General features: G+C 48.0%; 1 pseudogene; it reads left to right on the forward strand.

The window, feature by feature from the left end:
- Positions 1-13,103: 13,103 nt before the first annotated feature.
- LOC101140957 (mitochondrial import receptor subunit TOM22 homolog) lies at positions 13,104-17,348 on the forward strand (annotated as a pseudogene).
- Positions 17,349-17,566: the final 218 nt, after the last annotated feature.

Consider the following 17,566-nt stretch of genomic DNA (forward strand, 5'->3'; position numbering starts at 1 on the left):
CTTATTTACTTCTCAGAGCAAGCTAGGTAGGTGCCTGGAATTTCCCTAGACGGAACTCAAGATGTTCCTTTAATTCCATGCTTGGGGGCTCGACAGCTTCTTCGGGGGCGAGTGGGGGACGGCTCCATCTCAACCCCATGCAAAATCCCAGATGGAAGGGAGGAAGGAGGTCACAAAAGACCCAGCTGGAGGTCAATGGGGCCCTGCTCCCTCCCCCTGGCTATAGCAAGAAGGAATCTCTGAGCCACAGGGCCACTGAGAGAGGAGCAGGCTCAGAGCTTATGAGTCAGCTGCACTGGATCAGGAAGAGCGCCTCCTGCTGGTGACAGCAGCTCTGTGACCAGTGTAGCCCCCACTGCCATCCCACTCCTGGGCCTCCCCAGGGTTTGGCTGGGCTCGGTGGGAGTGGCTGGGCAGCCTGGTCCCATTTCCAAACATGCAGCAGGGGAAACTTGGAAAGGCAGGGGCTACTGGGACCTGCCCAACCCCCTTGGTTCTCTGCTTTCTGATGCCCCTCCAAAACTAGGAGGAGACTCTCCCCCACCCCCCGCAACAAAATACTGTGGAAAGATCCTTCAACTAAAGAGACCTGGAAGCTGATGCCACATCTACTTCTGACCTGCTGTGTGACTATGGGGAAATCACTGCCCTTCTCTGAGACTTAGTTTCCTCTTAAATGCACAAAAAGCCATTAGCACAGTGAGCACTCATGGCAAACTCTCTGTGAATATGAGCTATTTTTATGATGATGAGAAGGTTAAATGGGCTTTTGGAATGACCTATTTCCAGGACCCTTTCCTGTCTTGTAGCTGAATAAGCAAAACATCTGTTTTAAACAAGCTGATATCATCATCATCATAGATATTGTTTATTAAGCACTTTTGTGCCAGGCAGTCTGATCACATCATTCGTTTAAAAAAAAAAAAAAAAAAAAACCCTGCAAGGGGCCAGGCACGTTGGCTCATGCCTGTAATCCCAACACTTTGGGAGGTCAAGGGAGGCAAATTAACCTGAGGTCAGGAGTTCGAGACCAGTCATCTCTACCAGAAATACAAAAATTAATTGTGTGTGGTGGTGGGCACCTATAATCCCAGCTACTTGGGAGGCTGAGGCAGGAAAATCGCTTGAACCTGGGAGGTGGAGTTTGCAGTAAGCTGAGATCACGCCACTGCACTCCAGCCTGGGTGACAGAGTGAGACTCCATCTTTAAAAAGACAAAAACAAACTTGACCGGGCATGGTGGCTCATGCCTGTAATCCCAGCATTTTGGGAGGCTGAGGCAGGTGAGTCACCTGAGGTCAGGAGTTCAAGACCAGCCTGGCCAACATGGCAAAACCCCATCTCTGCCTAAAATACAAAAATTAGCTGGGCATGGTGGCACATGCCTGTAATCCCAGCTACTCAGAAGGCTGAGGCAGGAGAATCACTTGGACCCAGGAGGCGGAGGTTGTAGCGAGCCAAGATCATACCACTGCATGCCAGCCTGGGAAGGAGAGTGAGATTCCATCTTGGGGAGGGGGGAGGAACCTTGCAAGGTAGATAACAGTAGCCCCTATTTGGAAGGTGGCACAGCTGGGGTCCAGATAGATGAAGTAACTTGCCCAAGGTCACACAGTTAATAAATGGCAAAGCTTGGATTGGAGCCCACATCTTTTGATTATACCACAGATGCTGACCCCATAAAAAGAAGTCCTATACCTAGGTCCTCTACCACACAACTTAGAGTCCAAACCAAAACATTTCATAGGGTGACCAACCATTGTGGTTTGCCCAGAACTGAGAAGTTTCTCAGGACAAGGGACTTACAGTAACAAAACTGGCATAGGCCTGGGCAGACAGGGACAGTTGGTCATTCTACTTCTGAAGGTGAAAGGGAACACTATTATTCAGTTTGGGATACTTTTTGATTTCCCTTGTGATTTCTTCTTAGACCAGTTGATTGTTTAAAATTGTATTGCTTGATTCCCAAATATCTGGGGGATTTTCTAGATATTTTTTAATTTAAAGTGTAATTCCATTTTGGTTTGGGAACATACTTTATATGATTTTAACCTTTGGAAATTTGAGATTTATTTTGTGGTCCAGCACGTGGTCTGCCTTGGTGAATGTTCCATTTGTGTGGGAAATGGATGTGTCCTGCTGTCACCGAGTGGAGGGTCTGTAAGTGTCAGCTGGGCCAAGTGGGTCCATAGCGCTGTTCAGACCTTCCAGATCCTTGGCCTATCAGAGATCCTTTGTGCTGCCAATTACTGAGAGCAAGATAATAAGATTCCCTATGACAGATCTGTCTGCTTCTACCTTTAGTGTGGTCAATTTTTGCTTCTTATTTTTTGAAACTCTGTTACTAGGTGCCTGTGCAATTAGGAATGTTATGTCTTCTGATGAATTGGCCCTTTTTATCACGACGAAAAGTCCCTCTTTATCTCTGGCAATATTCCTTCTCTTGAAGTCTATATTAAATAATTCATAAGCTCCTTGCCAACTCTAGAAAAGGAAAAGTATGTATGTCCCTGCAGCTGCCCTGAGTCATTTAATTAAAAGATATTCATGGGTTGTTTTTTCCACTCCCTCTTGGTGTGTGACAGATCTCAATGTTTAGCACATCCTTTTATACAAAAACAAATTGTCTAAAACCTTCCCAGATGTGATTCCAGTTTGGCTGTTGTGAAAGCAGCTGTTTCTCTCAGCCAAGTTGATGAGGCACTTTGTCTTGGGAAGAAGTGGCAATTTAACAGTTCTCATAAACCCAAATCTCTGGGCTCCCAAATACATTGCACTGGTGAGGCTAATGCTAATGCTGCCCTTTGGAAACTTCAAAAACACAGGTGACCTTCTCAGTAACAACCTCCTTCCTTACAGCTTGTCTGTCATTTTGTCTACACAGAGATATGCTTGGATATGGTGGGGCCTCGGGGCTCACAATGATGCCAGAACTTAGAGCTGCCATGTAGATGGGCAGTGGGCAGGTAAAAAGAGGCTTATGTGTGGTTGTGTGGTTTCTAGTTTAGAAGACGGGGAGAATGGTGTTTCCAAAGACTGGAATAGGGTCGCTGGTTGGTACCATCTTATTTCATCATCATTTCTCCCCTGTTCAGCCCAGCGATAAGCATCTAGTAGAGGCTTAATCATATTTGTGGATGATTCAATAATTGAGTAAATGAAATTGAAGTCAGAATATGCTCTCAGAGGAAGGAAGGGAATAAATCAAGGATCAAACACTCCACTCCATCAGGGACTCTATTGGTCAGGTTTCAATTGCAGCTCAGTTCCCCTTTAGCTAGCTAGTTTAAGGAGAAGTGAATTTAAGTCAGGGAATTGGGTACTTACAGGGGCATTGGAAGGGATGGAGGAATAAATAGTCTGTAGACTGAGAGGAGATTCCTAAAAAACATCACACAACTGCTCCGCCAAGGGAAGGGAATTGACACTTCTGCTATAATCAAAAAGCTGAGGATGTACCAAGTAGCTACTGGCTGGAGGTCTCCAACTCTGGTGGCCAGGGTTCAGGAAGCTGCTCCTAGGGCTGTTGGCTCCAGAGTCATGTTGTGCCTGTTGGAATCCAGCATGGAAAATAGGTGCCGCAAACCTCCCCACTTAGTTCTGAATTCAAGTCCTAAGCAAGTGCATCTGATTGATAAATCTGAATCCCATCCAGAGCCATTCCTGCAAGGAGCTTGGGACAGGCAGATCTTAGCTTCCCAGCCTCTACCAGAGAGGAGTGTATCCTAGAAGTGGGTTGGAATGGATGCTGAGTGAACCCACCTACCATCTCTACTACAAGTGCCAATGTGGCTGGTATAAGACAGTGGGCGTGGTACCTGAGGGAGATTCAAAATGATTCAAGAACATTGTGCTGGCCAGGTGAGACACATCTCAGCTACACCTGCCTCACTCTGGGACTATGAGGCTCCTGCCATGAACAAAAGCTAGAGAGGCTGGAGGAGAGCTCTAGGTGAATGCCCCAAGTAGGGAGGAGGGGAGGAAGAAAAGCCAGTAAAGCAAGCATGAAAGGAAAAGGAGCAGGGAAGGAGAGAAACCAGGAAGATGGGAGTGGCCACCTGTATTAGGGTTCTCTTAGAGGGACAGAACTAATAGGAGATATATATGTGTGTGTGTGTGTGTGTATACACACACACACACACATATATAAAAGGGAGTTTATTAAGTATAAATTTACATGATCACAAGGTCCCACAACAGGCCGTCTGCAAGCTGAGGAGCAAGGGGAGCCAGTCTGAGTCCCAAAACTGAAGAACTTGGAGTCCGATGTTCAAGGGCAGGAAGCATCCAGCACAAGAGAAAGATGTAGGCTGGGAAGTTAGGGCCATCTCTCCTTTCCATGTCTTTTTTTCTGCCTGCTTTATATTTGCTGGAAGATGACTAGATTGTGCCCATCAGATTAAGGGTGGATCTGCCTTCCCCAGTCCACTGACTCAAATGTTAATCTCTTTTGGCAACACCCATACAGACACACCCCGGATTAATGCTTTGTATCCCTCAATCCAATCAAATTGACACTCAGTATTAAACCATCACACACCCATCATCAGAGAAGAGGAGGCCCCTGTAAGATGTACAGGGGCAGCAGGGGAAAGCCGCACTGGAGGGAGTGAAACAGGCCCTTTGGCAGGACCTGGTAAAGCTGAAAATGCACACCCAGTCTCCTTTTGAGAGACTCACACACAGCCTCAGGGAGGCAGGCACAGGCACAGCCACCAGCGTTAGGGAGAAATTCCCACCCGGATGTCCAGCAGTCATTGTAAAGTGGTGGGTACACAGCATGTAATACTTCACAGTTAAACGGAAGTATATGTGTGTGTCCAGATCATATACGTCAACACAGATTTCAAAAACAATGCTGGATGGGAAAAGCAAGATGACAAATGTGTCTAGAACAGTGCCATTTGTGTCAATTTTGAAAACACACATATGAATCCTGCTCAAGGACATGGAAGCATGTGTGTACTTATTGCAGACTGGAAGCATCCACAGTAACCTCCTGCTCCAGGTTAACTCGGGATGGTTGTGGGGAGTGAAATGGTATTGGTCAACATAGCTTAACAGGACTGTACCTCCATTGCTAATGCTTATTTATTTGAGTATGGAAGAAAATAGGATGTTAACAGCTATTAATTTAAGTGGTGACAATGTCTTGGTTATATTCTTTTTGTACTTTGGTTGGTTGTTTAGATTTTTGCTCCCCCAAAAGCTCATGCTGAAATTTGATCCCCAGTGTTGAAGGTGGGGCCTAATGGGAGGTATTTGGGTCAGGGGGGTGGATCCCTCATGAATGGCTTAGTGCTGCCCTTGAGATAATGAGCGAGTTCTCACTCATTCCTTTCCACAAGAGCTAGTTGTTGAAAAGAGCATGGTACCTCCCCCTCGCTCTCTTGCTTCCCCTCTTGCCACGTGAGCTCTTCACATGCCCACTTCCCTTCACCTTCTTCCATGAGTGGAAGCAGCCTGAGGTCCTTATCAGAAGCTGAACCAATGCCAGTGCCATGCTGCTTGTATGGCCTGCAGAACCATGAGCCAAAGAAACCCCTTTTCTTTATAAATGGCCCAGCCTCAGATATTCCATTATGGCAACACTAGACAGACTAAGACAAGTACTTTTCCATGCAATTTAATTTCTCACAAAATAGATTTTTTTTAAGAAAAGAGAGTGGGTGATTCTGAAGTGGTTTTACACATTTAATGCCACTCAACGCACATTTGTTTCTTACTGACCTGTTTGGATGCTATGATTGTTGTCTAGTGGGAGAGGCAGGATTCCCCAGGGCCAAGGTTTAGGCAAATTGATGGGGCTTCAAGCAGCTCATCTCTGCATTTGGAGATGCAATCTAAAAACATCCCAGCTCTGCTGCTCTGGAGGGCAGGTAGACAGGCTCAGCAGACTGGCAGGGAAGTGGACAGGTACCCTCCACCAGAGCCTGGCTGCCCCCACTCTCAGGATTAGTGGTCCCCTCCAATCCCTCCTCTGAACTTTTCCCCCTCACCCTCAGGAGTCAGAGGGCAATGAGAAAAGTACCCCAGAGAGCAAGGCAGTTGTTCTCTTCAAGGAGAACAGGTGAACCAAAGCAGGGAAGTAGAGTCCTCACAGGAGACAGAGCCTCGACTCTTTCTGGTGAGCCTGACCTTGTCCTGGTTGCTTATCTCAGGCTATCTCCTCCACTTTCATAAACTCTGATCTCCTGGGCAGAGACTGGGAGAAAATCCCATTGGATGAATGCCCATGTATACCAGGCTCTGAGGCAGACACACACTCACACAACAGATTCACTCTCTGCTGTCTCCCAACAAGCCTGTGGGTGACTTAGGGCTCCTTGGTTGCAAGCAAGAGAAACTAATGCTGGAGAATGTAAACAAAAAGGGGTCTATCAGAAGGTTATTGGTTAGGCTCATGGAAGTGACAAGAAGACTGGAGAAATGGATCAGAAGAGGACCTGGAAGCTGGGCAGATCCCAAGTTCTAAGGAATAACATCTCTCAGGAGTCTTGCCAGGGTCTGCCTGTCAGAATGAGGAGCACGGGTCATTCTTGGGATGTCCCTGGATCCACTCTGATTGACCCACCCTCTACAAGTCCCTCTGGGATTGTACACAGTGGAGAAGGTAATTCCCCAAAAGGAAATCAAGGAACTGTTAAAAAGGGAGAAGAGTTGATGAGCAGCCAACAAAGAGCAAATGTCCACCAAACTTAAAGGATGGTTATAATCCCACCCATTTTACCGATAAGGTAACTGAGTCCCAGAGAGATTAAATAATTTTCCTAGGGCCACACACTTAGTACAGAACTGGAATTCCAGCTTCGTTCCTTGGGCCCCAAAGCCCATGCTTGTCCCAGTCACCATTCCTAAATCTCCAAAGACCTAAGAAGGGCGAACAGGACAAACATCACCCGCAGAGTCAAGGCCCCCTCCTGAGTTTTATCTCTGTACACGGGTCATCTGAAAACTGCAGCTTTTCAAAATTTCCGTGCTTTCTCACCCCAGATGGAAATTAAGGCCATGACAAAGCTCAGGACTTGGAGCTGTGCTATGGGATGCTGCTCAAGTGATTGCCTTATTATAGCAAGCCCAGAGATGTAATTTCTCAAACCATCTGGCTGGAGTACGTGCCTGGGAAGGAAGAATTAAGATGCCCTTGGAGAGACTAATCAAATAATAAATGGCGGACACACTCCTGAGAGCCCTGGTTCGTGGAGAAGTAGCCCTGGAAGCTGTTAAGGACCCTGCACCCGAGACACGCCTGTGTGCATCTGCCTTTCTGCTCTCCCTTTGCAGAGAGAGAAGGCTCCCTCTGTCCATCCTGGTGGCAAGTGGGGAGGGGACGGGGGACAGGAAACTGAGTTCCAAATGGGGAGCATTCAGCACAGATGACATGAGCTTGTTTCTCTCCTGAGGAGCCCAGTTGATCACACCTGGGCTAAAACATTTTAGCTACAATCCCATGCTAATCTTTTCACCGTGATAACAGCCAATATTTCAGCTGCACCTTTCCCTCAGGAAGACTAGGAATAAACAGCAGGGGGAACAGAAAGGCAGCAAGGCTTGTAGCAGGACTCTTCCATCCAAGAGTAGCCTTCTGAAACAAGAGCAGGCAGCTTGGAACTGGTCTGAATGTGTTTCAGATGAAGAGGTGGCACCAGGCTAGATATTAAGAGACAATCTCCTATCGACTAGCTCTGAGTTAAAGGCATATGTGTGTTTGGGGGTGGGGTGGTGTGGGCATGCGCCCTGCAATACACAGCGCAATCAGAACAAGCAAGAATCATCCAGCCCAACATACACCAGGGTTTCCTACCCTCAGCACTATTGATATTTTGGGCTGGTTAAATTTTTTGTTGTGGGGTGTCCTGTGCATTGTAGTATGTTTAGCAGCATCTGGGGCCTCCACCTGCTAGATGCCAGGAGAACCCAACCAGATCCACCCAACCCCATCTCTCTCCAGACCCTTCATCCTTCCCAAGCTCATTCCCCCAACCCATCCCACCAACAGTGCCAACAGCCTAGGTCAGAAACTGCTGGGCTGTGGGCTAAATTGGGCTTGCTTTGGTTTGCTGGTGTTTTAAGTTCTTTAATTGGCTGCTAGAAGAACAAGTTTAATTTTCAACTTGTCCTGATAATTTCAAAACTTAGAAAACACGGACTTCCCTGGCAAACTCCAGGGTCCCTTGTCCCCATAGCAACCTCTAATCCTACTCACGCCCACCCCCCTGACTGATGGGACCAGCCCAGCCTTCTAGGCATTTGTGTTTGTGCCCCTGGTCTGTGCAGATGTGCCCCTGGTCTGTGCAGATGTACCTGATACCTTGAGCCCTAGGCCCCTCTGTAAATACCCTCTCCTGACCCAAGGTGACCCTGAGGCCGAGGATTCCATAGTATTGTTTCTAATCCTTCTTTCTTATAATGAGGCCTCTCACTGTCGGGCACCTCACAGCCTACAAGGCTGTCTCACAGTTTCATGGCCATCCTTCTTCGTCTTTGCAACAGCCCCGGAAGACGGAGGCATAGGTACAATCTCCCCCAGACTATAGGAGGGAAAACTGATTCACTTTACCCAAATGACCCAACTTATTGATGGAGGAGCTGGTTGGAGCCCAAGGCTCTGGTCTAGGGTTTGCTCCTATTATATGAGATTACAATAGAATCCTTCTGATTCATATATTGAAGCCCTAACCCCCAGTGTGGTCATATTTGGAGATGGCACCTCTAAGGGAGTAATTAAAATAAAAGCATAAGGGTAGGGCCCTGATCTGATAGCATTTGTTTCCTTGTAAGAAAAGACACCAAGAGCTCCAAATTTCTGTCTCGCTTGCTCAGCACACACACACACATTGAGGAAATGTTCTATGGGCACCCAGTAAGAAGGCAGCAGTCTGCAAGCCAGAAAATGAGCCCTCACCGGAAACCTTGATCTTAGACCTCCAGACTCCAGAACTGTGAGAAAATAAACATCTGTTGTTCAAGCTCCCCAACCTGTGGTAGGCAGCACTAACATCTCTCAGCAGGGGCCACCTTTGCACAGGGACCCCCTGAGGACTGTGGCCCCAGGGCTGAGAAGCTGGTTGGTGAGTGAGCGCCTACTCTGCCTCTGCTCACTCTGCTTCAGCTGCACAAGGGCCCTGCTGCTCCCCCATCTGCCACCCCAGCCTCAGGACTTTGCCTGGCTCTCCCCTCCACCTGGAGCTCCCAGGTCTCTATTCTGTTTCTGCTTGCTTCCCCAACTCGGCTCCTCAGCTTTCTTTCCCTTAGAGTACCAGTCTCTATGTTGCATTATATCATGAACTCACTTGCCTGCTGTCTGCCTCTCCCACTAGAATCTAAGCTCATAAGCAAGGTTGTCTGTCTGGTTTATCTCTGTGTCTACAACAGAGCCTAGCACATAGTGGACACTTAATAGCAATCTTGGTTTTTCTCAGACTGCTATAATAAAATACCAGAAACTGGACAGCTTATAAATAACAAGTTTATTTCTCACAGTTCTAGAAACTAGGAAGCCCAAGATCAAGCTGCCCGCAGATTCAGTGTCTGGGGAGGGTCTGCTTTCTGGGGGAGAGATGGCACCTTCTCTCTGTGTCCTCACATAGTGGAAGGAGCAAGCAAGCTCTTTGATCAGGGCATTAATGCCATTCATGAGGGCTCCACCCTCATGACCTAATCACCTCCCAAAGGCCCCACCTGTACATGCCATCACCTTGGGGGTTAGGCTTTCAACATTTGAATTTTAGGGCTACAGAAACATGCAGATAATAGCAATAGCTAATTGCTGAATTCAGCTTATGTACTTGATGTATTAAAGGAAAATTGAGCCATTATGTTTTTTTGTTTTTTGTTTTTGTTTTTGAGACAGAGCCTCACTCTGTTGCCCAGGCTGGAGTGCAGTGGCATGATCTCAGCTCACTGCAACTGCTGCCTCCTGGGTCCAAGCGAGTCTCATGACTCAGTCGCTGGGACTACAGGCTGCATCACCATGCCCAGCTAATTTTTGTATTTTTAGTAGAGACAGGGTTTTGTCATGTTGACTAGGCTGGTCTTAAATTCCTGGCCTCAAGAGATCCATCCACCTCAGCCTCCCAAAGTGCTGGGATTATAGGCGTGAGCCACTGCGCCCAGCCATTGTTTTTATGATTATATAAGAAATGTATGCTCATAAAAAATCAGATAACACATCAACTTACAAAGAAGGAAATAATTCTGACTCCAGTCTCTTCTATCCTCTCTACCATCTCACACATATCAAAGCACTTGTTAAAATATTTGTGGTCTTCCTTCTCTTAGATCTTTTTCTAATACTAAAATACTTAATATATACTGGGGCCCCTTGCCCCTCAGAGATCCAGATGCGGTTGGTAAGACTGCCAATTCATAGCCCACCACAGTCCCCAGTTCCTGCTGGTTCCTAGGGGCCTCCTCTGCTCCCTGGTCCGCTCAGCTGTGGACCCTGCACCCCATGTGCTGTGTCTGTTTCTCCCCCTAATTCCCCATGCATAGAACTCAGCTGTCTTGCCACTGTCCATAGGAAATCCTCTCAGGCATTTTGACTTTCCTGAATACATGGGAGTCCCACTGCCGATGTTGTGGTCACTCCTCCCTGACTCCTAGACTGCTCTGGCAGCTCCAAGCCAGCCCACCCCACATCAGGCAAGGAGAGGTGATGCTTCCAGCTTCACCCTCAACCTGGAGCTCCCTCCAGGGATCAGCAGAACAAAGCAGGCTCCATCTGACCAGAGCCACCCTTCTGAAAACACAGTTGTTATAAAAAGCAACAATGACAACAAATCTGTTACACATATATATACCTTTTTACCCAAACAAGATCATACTCTGTTATGGACCAAACTGTCCTTTCCCCCTTCCCTTTCAAATTCATATGTTGAAGCCGTAACCCCCAATGTGACTGTATTTGAAGATAGGACCTTTAAGGAGGTAATTAGGAAGACAATTCAGGTTAAAGGAGGTCATAAGATCATTGAATAGAGCCCTAATCCTGTAAAATGGGTGCCTCTATAAGAAAAGAGACACCAGCAGTCTCACTTTGCACACATGGAAAAGGCCATGTGAACACAGAGCAAGAAGGTGGCTGTTTGCAAGCCAGAAAGAGAGCCCTCACCAGAAACAACCCTTTGGCACCTTGATGTTGGACTTCCCAACCTCAGAACTATGAGAAAATAAACATCTGTTTAAGCCATCCAGTCTTGGGTACAGCAGCTAGAACTCATCAACACATACTCTACACACTATTTAATAAACTGCTTTTTCACCTAGTAGAATATGGTAGATATCTTTTTGGGTTCTTTCATATCAGTGCTACCTTGTTATTTTGAACAACTACATTCAGCTTATACTAAATATTTCTGAAATTGAGGCTTTTAATGTGCGTCCAAATCAATGTGTTCTGCCTTAGAACAGAAACTTCCTGAGGGCTGGGCACAGTGGTTCATGTCTGTAATCCCAGCATTTTAGGAGGCCGAGGCAGATGGATCACTTGAGCCAAGGAGTTCCAGACGAGCCTGGGCAACATGGCAAAACCGTGTCTCTACAAAAATTACCAAAAAATTAGCCAGGCATGATGGCATGCACCTGTTGTCCCAGCTACTTGGGAGGCTGAGGTGAGAGGATTGCTTGAGCCTTAGAGGTTGAGGCTGCAGTGAGCCAAAATCACACCACTGCACTCCAGCCTAGGTGACAGTGAGATCCAATCTCGAAAAGAGAAGAAAAGAAACTTCATGAGAGCAGCATCCTGAGAACCAAGAGTAGGAAGGCTCAGTCTCCAAAGATCCTACGAAGCAGAATCCACATCCCTGACAGCTCTGCAGAGATGAAGACATAGTCATGTTCCCCTAACCCTGGGATAAGACCCCTCTCTCACGTGCCTCCTTGCAGTGTGGTCAGGGGCTTCCTTCCCCTGAGCCCGTGCCCCCTCCCAGAAAAATGTAGCCTCTGAGACACAAGCAGGTCTGCAGCAAGACCGCTTCTCTCCCTCCCTCAACGTGCAGGTTGCTCTCGGAGTTGCTGCCATCGGAAGTTTTCTAGGCAGAGGTTAGTGCCTCATGAATGTAATTAGTGATAATGGCCCTGAGTCAGCCAGGAGGTCTGTTTTTCAGTCGGTTTTTCAAATTAGGACAGAGAAAACATTTTCACTGCCACCTAGGCTGGCTGGATGCTGTCCACGCTGTGACCTTCCTCCCTGGCCCAGTCCTTTCAGAAATAGAAAAATCCCACTTCCAATTAGAGGACAAGAAAGGCACAGCTCCAATCACTAGAGCTGTTGACAAAAATCAGCCACATGCTGAGGCAGGTCTGCTGAGCTGTTCAGACCATGTGCTTTCACAGTCCTGGTGCTTGTACCTGGCCCTGGCTGGGTACAGGAAACCTACAGGGGTCTTTATAAAATGAGGGGGTTTTGGAGACAGGCAGGCAGGGCTGGTTGGAAAATCTTGAGACAGATCACCTGCTACCCTGCTGGGTAACCCTCTCCTGACCCCAGCAGAGTCCCTCATCCTTCTTGCAGCTGGCCCTAACCACTTTCCAACTGGAGATTGATGACCTGCCTCCATTTCTTCCTCCCTTTAGGTCTTGGGGGTGGGCAGCTGGACCTCTTCTCCTCAGCTCTTCTTGCCTCCCCCAGCAATGCTTCCTCTAAGATCTCCCATTCCTCCCCATCCCAAAGACAATGACGATGACAAAGAATCACTTACAGAACAGCAGGGCTTCATCAGACTGCATCCTTTCTGTGGACCATCTCACCAAATGCTCAGTTTATCTCTGAGTGGTAGGTCCTAATGCTATGCCTGTTCCACACATGAGAAAAGCAAGATGTCCCAGGGTAGGGATGGGGGAACATGACAGTACCTCCATTTCTTTGCCTACAGAACTGTCAGGGATGTGGGTTCTGCCTCGCAGGACCTTTGGAGACTGAGCCTGGCCATTCCTGGTTCTTCAGATGCTGCTGTCAGTTAATTGCCCAGCTAGGAAGTGGTGGAGGTGAACTTGGACCCCAGTGCACCTACTCCTGAGCACCATACTCGTGCCTCAACAGAAGGGTAGAGTGTCAAAGACCCCAAAGGGCAAAGGTGGAGGCATCCCACTGGAGTGGGAACATGCAGGACCTGCAGCTGGACACTGCTCTGGTACCACCTGCATCTGATGTTTTGATTGGTATCAGGGAACCTGCCCCCGATAGTCACGTAGGTTCTTTTCTATTTTCCCTAAGCATCAGCCAGGTTGAGAAATAAAGGGACAGAGTACAAAAGAGAGAAATTTTAAAGCTGGGCATCCAGGGGAGACATCACATGTCGGTGGGTTCAGTGATGCCCCCTGAGCCGTGAAACCAGCAAGTTTTTATTAGTGATTTTCAAAAGGGGAGGGAGTGTACGAATAGGGTGTGGGTCACAGAGATCATGTGCTTCACAAGGTAATAGAATATCACAAGGCAAATGGAGGCAGAGGGAGATCACAGGACCACAGGACCGGGGCAAAATTAAAATTGCTAATGAAGTTTCAGGCACCATTGTCATTGATAACATCTTATCAGGAGACAGGGTTTGAGAGCAACAGGTCTGACCAAAATTTATTAGGTGGGAATTTCCTCGTCCTAATAAGCCTGGCAATGCTATGGGAGACTGGGGCTTATTTCATCCCTACAGTTTTGACCATAGAAGACGGCCACACCCAAGGGGGCCATTTTAGAGGCCTACCCTCAGGGGAACATTCTCTTTCTCAGAGATGTTCCTTGCTGAGAAAAAGAATTCACCAATATTTCTCCCATTTGCTTTTGAAATAAGAGAAATATGGCTCTGTTCCATCTGGCTCAGTGGTGGTCAGAGTTTAAGGTTATCTCTCTTGTTCCCTGAACATTGCTGTTATCCTGTTCTTTTTTCAACGTGCCCAGATTTCATGTTGTTCAAGCACACATGCTCTACAATTTGTGGAGTTAACGCAATCATCACAGGGTCCTGAGGCGACATACATCCTCCTCAGCTTACGAGATGACAGGATTAAGAGAGTAAAGACAGGCATACGAAATCACAAGGGTATCGATTGGGGAAGTGATAAGTGTCCATGAAATCTTCACAATTTATGTTTAGAGACTGCAGTAAAGACAGGTGTAAGAAATCATAAAAGTATTAATTTGGGAGAACTAATAAATGTCCATGAAATCTTCACAATCCACATTCTTCTGCCATGGCTTCAGCTGGTCCCTCCATTCAGGGTCCCTGACTTCCCACAACACATTGGGTCAATGGTCATGGCAGGGAGGAGTCCCCACCCATACTGTAAACCCTCAGAGGGCACAGCAGCATCAGCTAGCTTTGTCTGGTATGGGTCTTTGTGCATCCCTTGAGGCCTCATGCCAAGACAAGAGTGCCCACCTGAAAGGTTCCCAGCCTCCCACAGCTGGGCTGGGATCATGCCTGCCCCTGCTCACCCCCGAGGCTGCTGGGAGCCCTCAGCTAAATCTCCTCAGCAGGAGCTCTCCAACCCTGCAGCCTGAGTTCAGCCCCATACCCCAGCAGTTGCTCTATCCTCAAAATCCCCCACAGAAGGTTCCTGGTCATTTCCACTCCAATTTCCCTGGCTTTGTTTAGCCTTTGACACCTGTCCTGTCCAGCCCGTTCCCCACTGGGAGACCAGAGGAAGGGAGGAAAGGTCATATGGGAAAGACACCGGGGGACACAGTCCATCCCTGAATCAGAAGGCAGGGGAGCCAGGTTCAGGGCTTTCTTCTTCCACTGACTCACCTCTCAGGGTTCAATTGCCTCATCTGTGCAACGAACATGAAAGTCACCAGCCCGCCTAAAGGCAGAAGCTTAGGCAGATGAACTTCTGAAGGCATGTCCTACCCTCAAGCTCTATAATAGATAGGTCTAATAGGTCACAAGTAGCACTGGGGATCTACACGTGCTTGGGAAGGCTGCAGAGCTAATCCTCCTCCTGGTTTCTGGGGCAGTGTTTGAGTCTCACCAGTCAGTTACTGCAAACGGGCTCTGGGATAGGCGTTTCATCCCCATACCCCTTCCCTTCTCTCCCTTCTCTTTGCCTCCCCACTGCAGGATACTTCCCCTGCTAAGGTGGCTTCCCCCAGGACAAGGTAGGGACAGTCCAGCCTTACAGGAGTGCATGCTTGTCCTCCAGGTGAGGGCTGAGTTGCTCATACCTGGTATTCTCAGCTGCTGCCTTCACTGCAGCTTTGATGATGTTGCTGCTACCTTGGTTCCAACACAATGGTCATTTATGGCCACAGGAGGATTGTCCCTTTCCAGAACAAGGTGGAAGATGACTGGCAGGCACAGGCATCTGTTCTCTGGCCTCTAAAGCCCTCAGTGAACCTAAGATTAAATAAGTAGCCTTTGTTGCCACTGCTAAGAGGAAGGGAGATGGGACCAGAGAAGCCTCAGAGGGAGACAGTCCATGGAACTAGGGTTGTAGGGGGAATTGAGGGTGCTGACTCCAAACTCCTCCAGGTACTGCCTTCAGTCTGGGCACCTTCTGGGCTGTCAGCTGGGCAATCCCACCACCAGGAAGGTAAGCCTGGGGCATAAGGGGCTGCTGAGCCATGGGCTTGGGTCTGCCTGAGTTGGCACCACAGGGTCTACAGCATCTCTCTGGGCTGATGGCCTAGGCTGTGCAACCTCAGGGAACATGCTTAACTTCTCTGAGCCTCACATTTCCCAAATGTCAAATGCACCATATGGATACAAAGATCTAGTTTTCAAACACTTTTAGCAGCAGATCCTCCAAATGTAAAAGAGGTGACAGCAGAACCTGATGAATTTGGGAGGTTCTGGGACAGTTGGGGCCCCACCCAAAGACCTACCTATGTGGTCATGCTCCCCCTCAAGGGCTGGCAGGCTGAATTGAAATATCTTACATGTAAACTTTCACGTAAATATCTTACATGAAAAGTTAGCATAAACTCAAATTCTCAAATGAATTGCTGGCAACTGACTTTCTGCTAGTAAAGTTTCTTAAGCAAGCATGAATTTCCCTTTAAAAATCTAAATACTGTGCTTACCAAATCAAGCAAGAAATCTGGTTACATAGACAAAATGGTCATTTGGCAAAGTAATTGGTGAGTTTTGTTAGAATGCAGAAATGTGGTCTCCACCCCAGACCCACTGAATCAGGCCCTGCATTTTAACAAGATCTCCAGAGATCCCTACTGTCCTTCAAGTTTGAGAAGTGCTAAGTTAAAGCAATCACATTTGCATCACCCTAGCTCTTGAGAAATGGTCAGCATTCAGGCCCCCACTCCAGGGGTTCTCTGTTGGCCTGGGGTGAGGTCCATCCAGGTGCCCAGGTGTTGTGAAGTTCCCCAGGTGATGTCAGTGTGGATGCAGGGCCTGACTGCTGGGAGGGCCAGCAGCCACGCTTGTCTAAATGTCTTCATCTTCTCCCTCTTCTTTCATTCCCTTGGGGACCTTGAATTTCCAAGCTCTGGCAGATGCTCTCACTAGAGCCTGATTTCTGTCACCTAAAGCTGACAGTCACAAGCCGACAGCCAGGGAGATGCATCCCTTTCAAAGCAACTGAGTGGCGTGTCAGTTCATACTTTGCATGGGGCTAACCACTGGGAGGATAACAGTCGCAGAAGCGACCCAGTGGGGACAGAGGCAGGGCCAGCCTTCACTGACCACTTACTTCTTGCACCATCTCAGGGCAATTGGTCTGGGCAAGAGAGCCCTGTCCAAGCAAAGATCACAGGGCAGCCGGGGCAAGAGGGAGGCTGCTGGGGCTAGAAGGGGCTGTAATGAGGACCAGGGGAAAGAGTAGGAGCTTAGAGCCTCCATCCCCCCAGCTGGGACTCAAAGCCAAGATTCTGAATGCTCTTCAAGCTCTGCTTCTCAAGCTCCAGCCTACATCAGAATTACCTTGGGGCTTTTAAAAATACAGACTACATGACTACATAGCTGTCACCGTGGCTGCTGTTGGTGCAGGGGAACCCCCATCCCCGGACGTCCCCGGATGAATTGCTCCCAAAAGGCAAAGCCGTGAAGACTGAGGAGGAGCTGGAGGAGGATGACGATGAGGAGCTAGAGGAGACCCTGTCAGAGAGACTGTGGGGCCTGACGGAGATGTTTCCGGAGAGGGTCCGGTCCGTGGCTGGAGCCACTTCTGATCTCTTCCTCTTTGTGGCTCAAAGCATGTACAGGTTTTCCAGGGCAGCCTTGTGGACTGGGACCACTTCCTTTATGATCCTGGTTCTTCCCCTTGTCTTTGAGACTGAGAAGTTGCAAATGGAGCAACAGCAGCAACTGCAGCAGCAGCTGATACTTCTAGGGCCTAACACAGGGCTCTCAGCAGGAATGCCAGGGGCTCTACCTTCACTTCCTGGAAAGATCTAGATTGTTACTGCTGTTTGAGCTATCTCAGTGGGAGAAGTTTGAAATTCAATAGTGTTTGAACTGCTGATTATTTGGATTTTTTTTCTTTAACTTTGGCACATTGATCTATCTAAATCTAGTAGGGAGAATTCTCCCCACACTGTCTCATGGAAAGACTCAGCTTGCAACTGTGCCCTCCACACTATCCTGACTTCTTTTCTTCACTCTGATACCATAGT

This window comes from Gorilla gorilla, chromosome 8 (assembly GCF_029281585.2).
Source record: "Gorilla gorilla gorilla isolate KB3781 chromosome 8, NHGRI_mGorGor1-v2.1_pri, whole genome shotgun sequence".
Classification (NCBI taxonomy): Eukaryota; Metazoa; Chordata; class Mammalia; order Primates; family Hominidae; genus Gorilla; species Gorilla gorilla.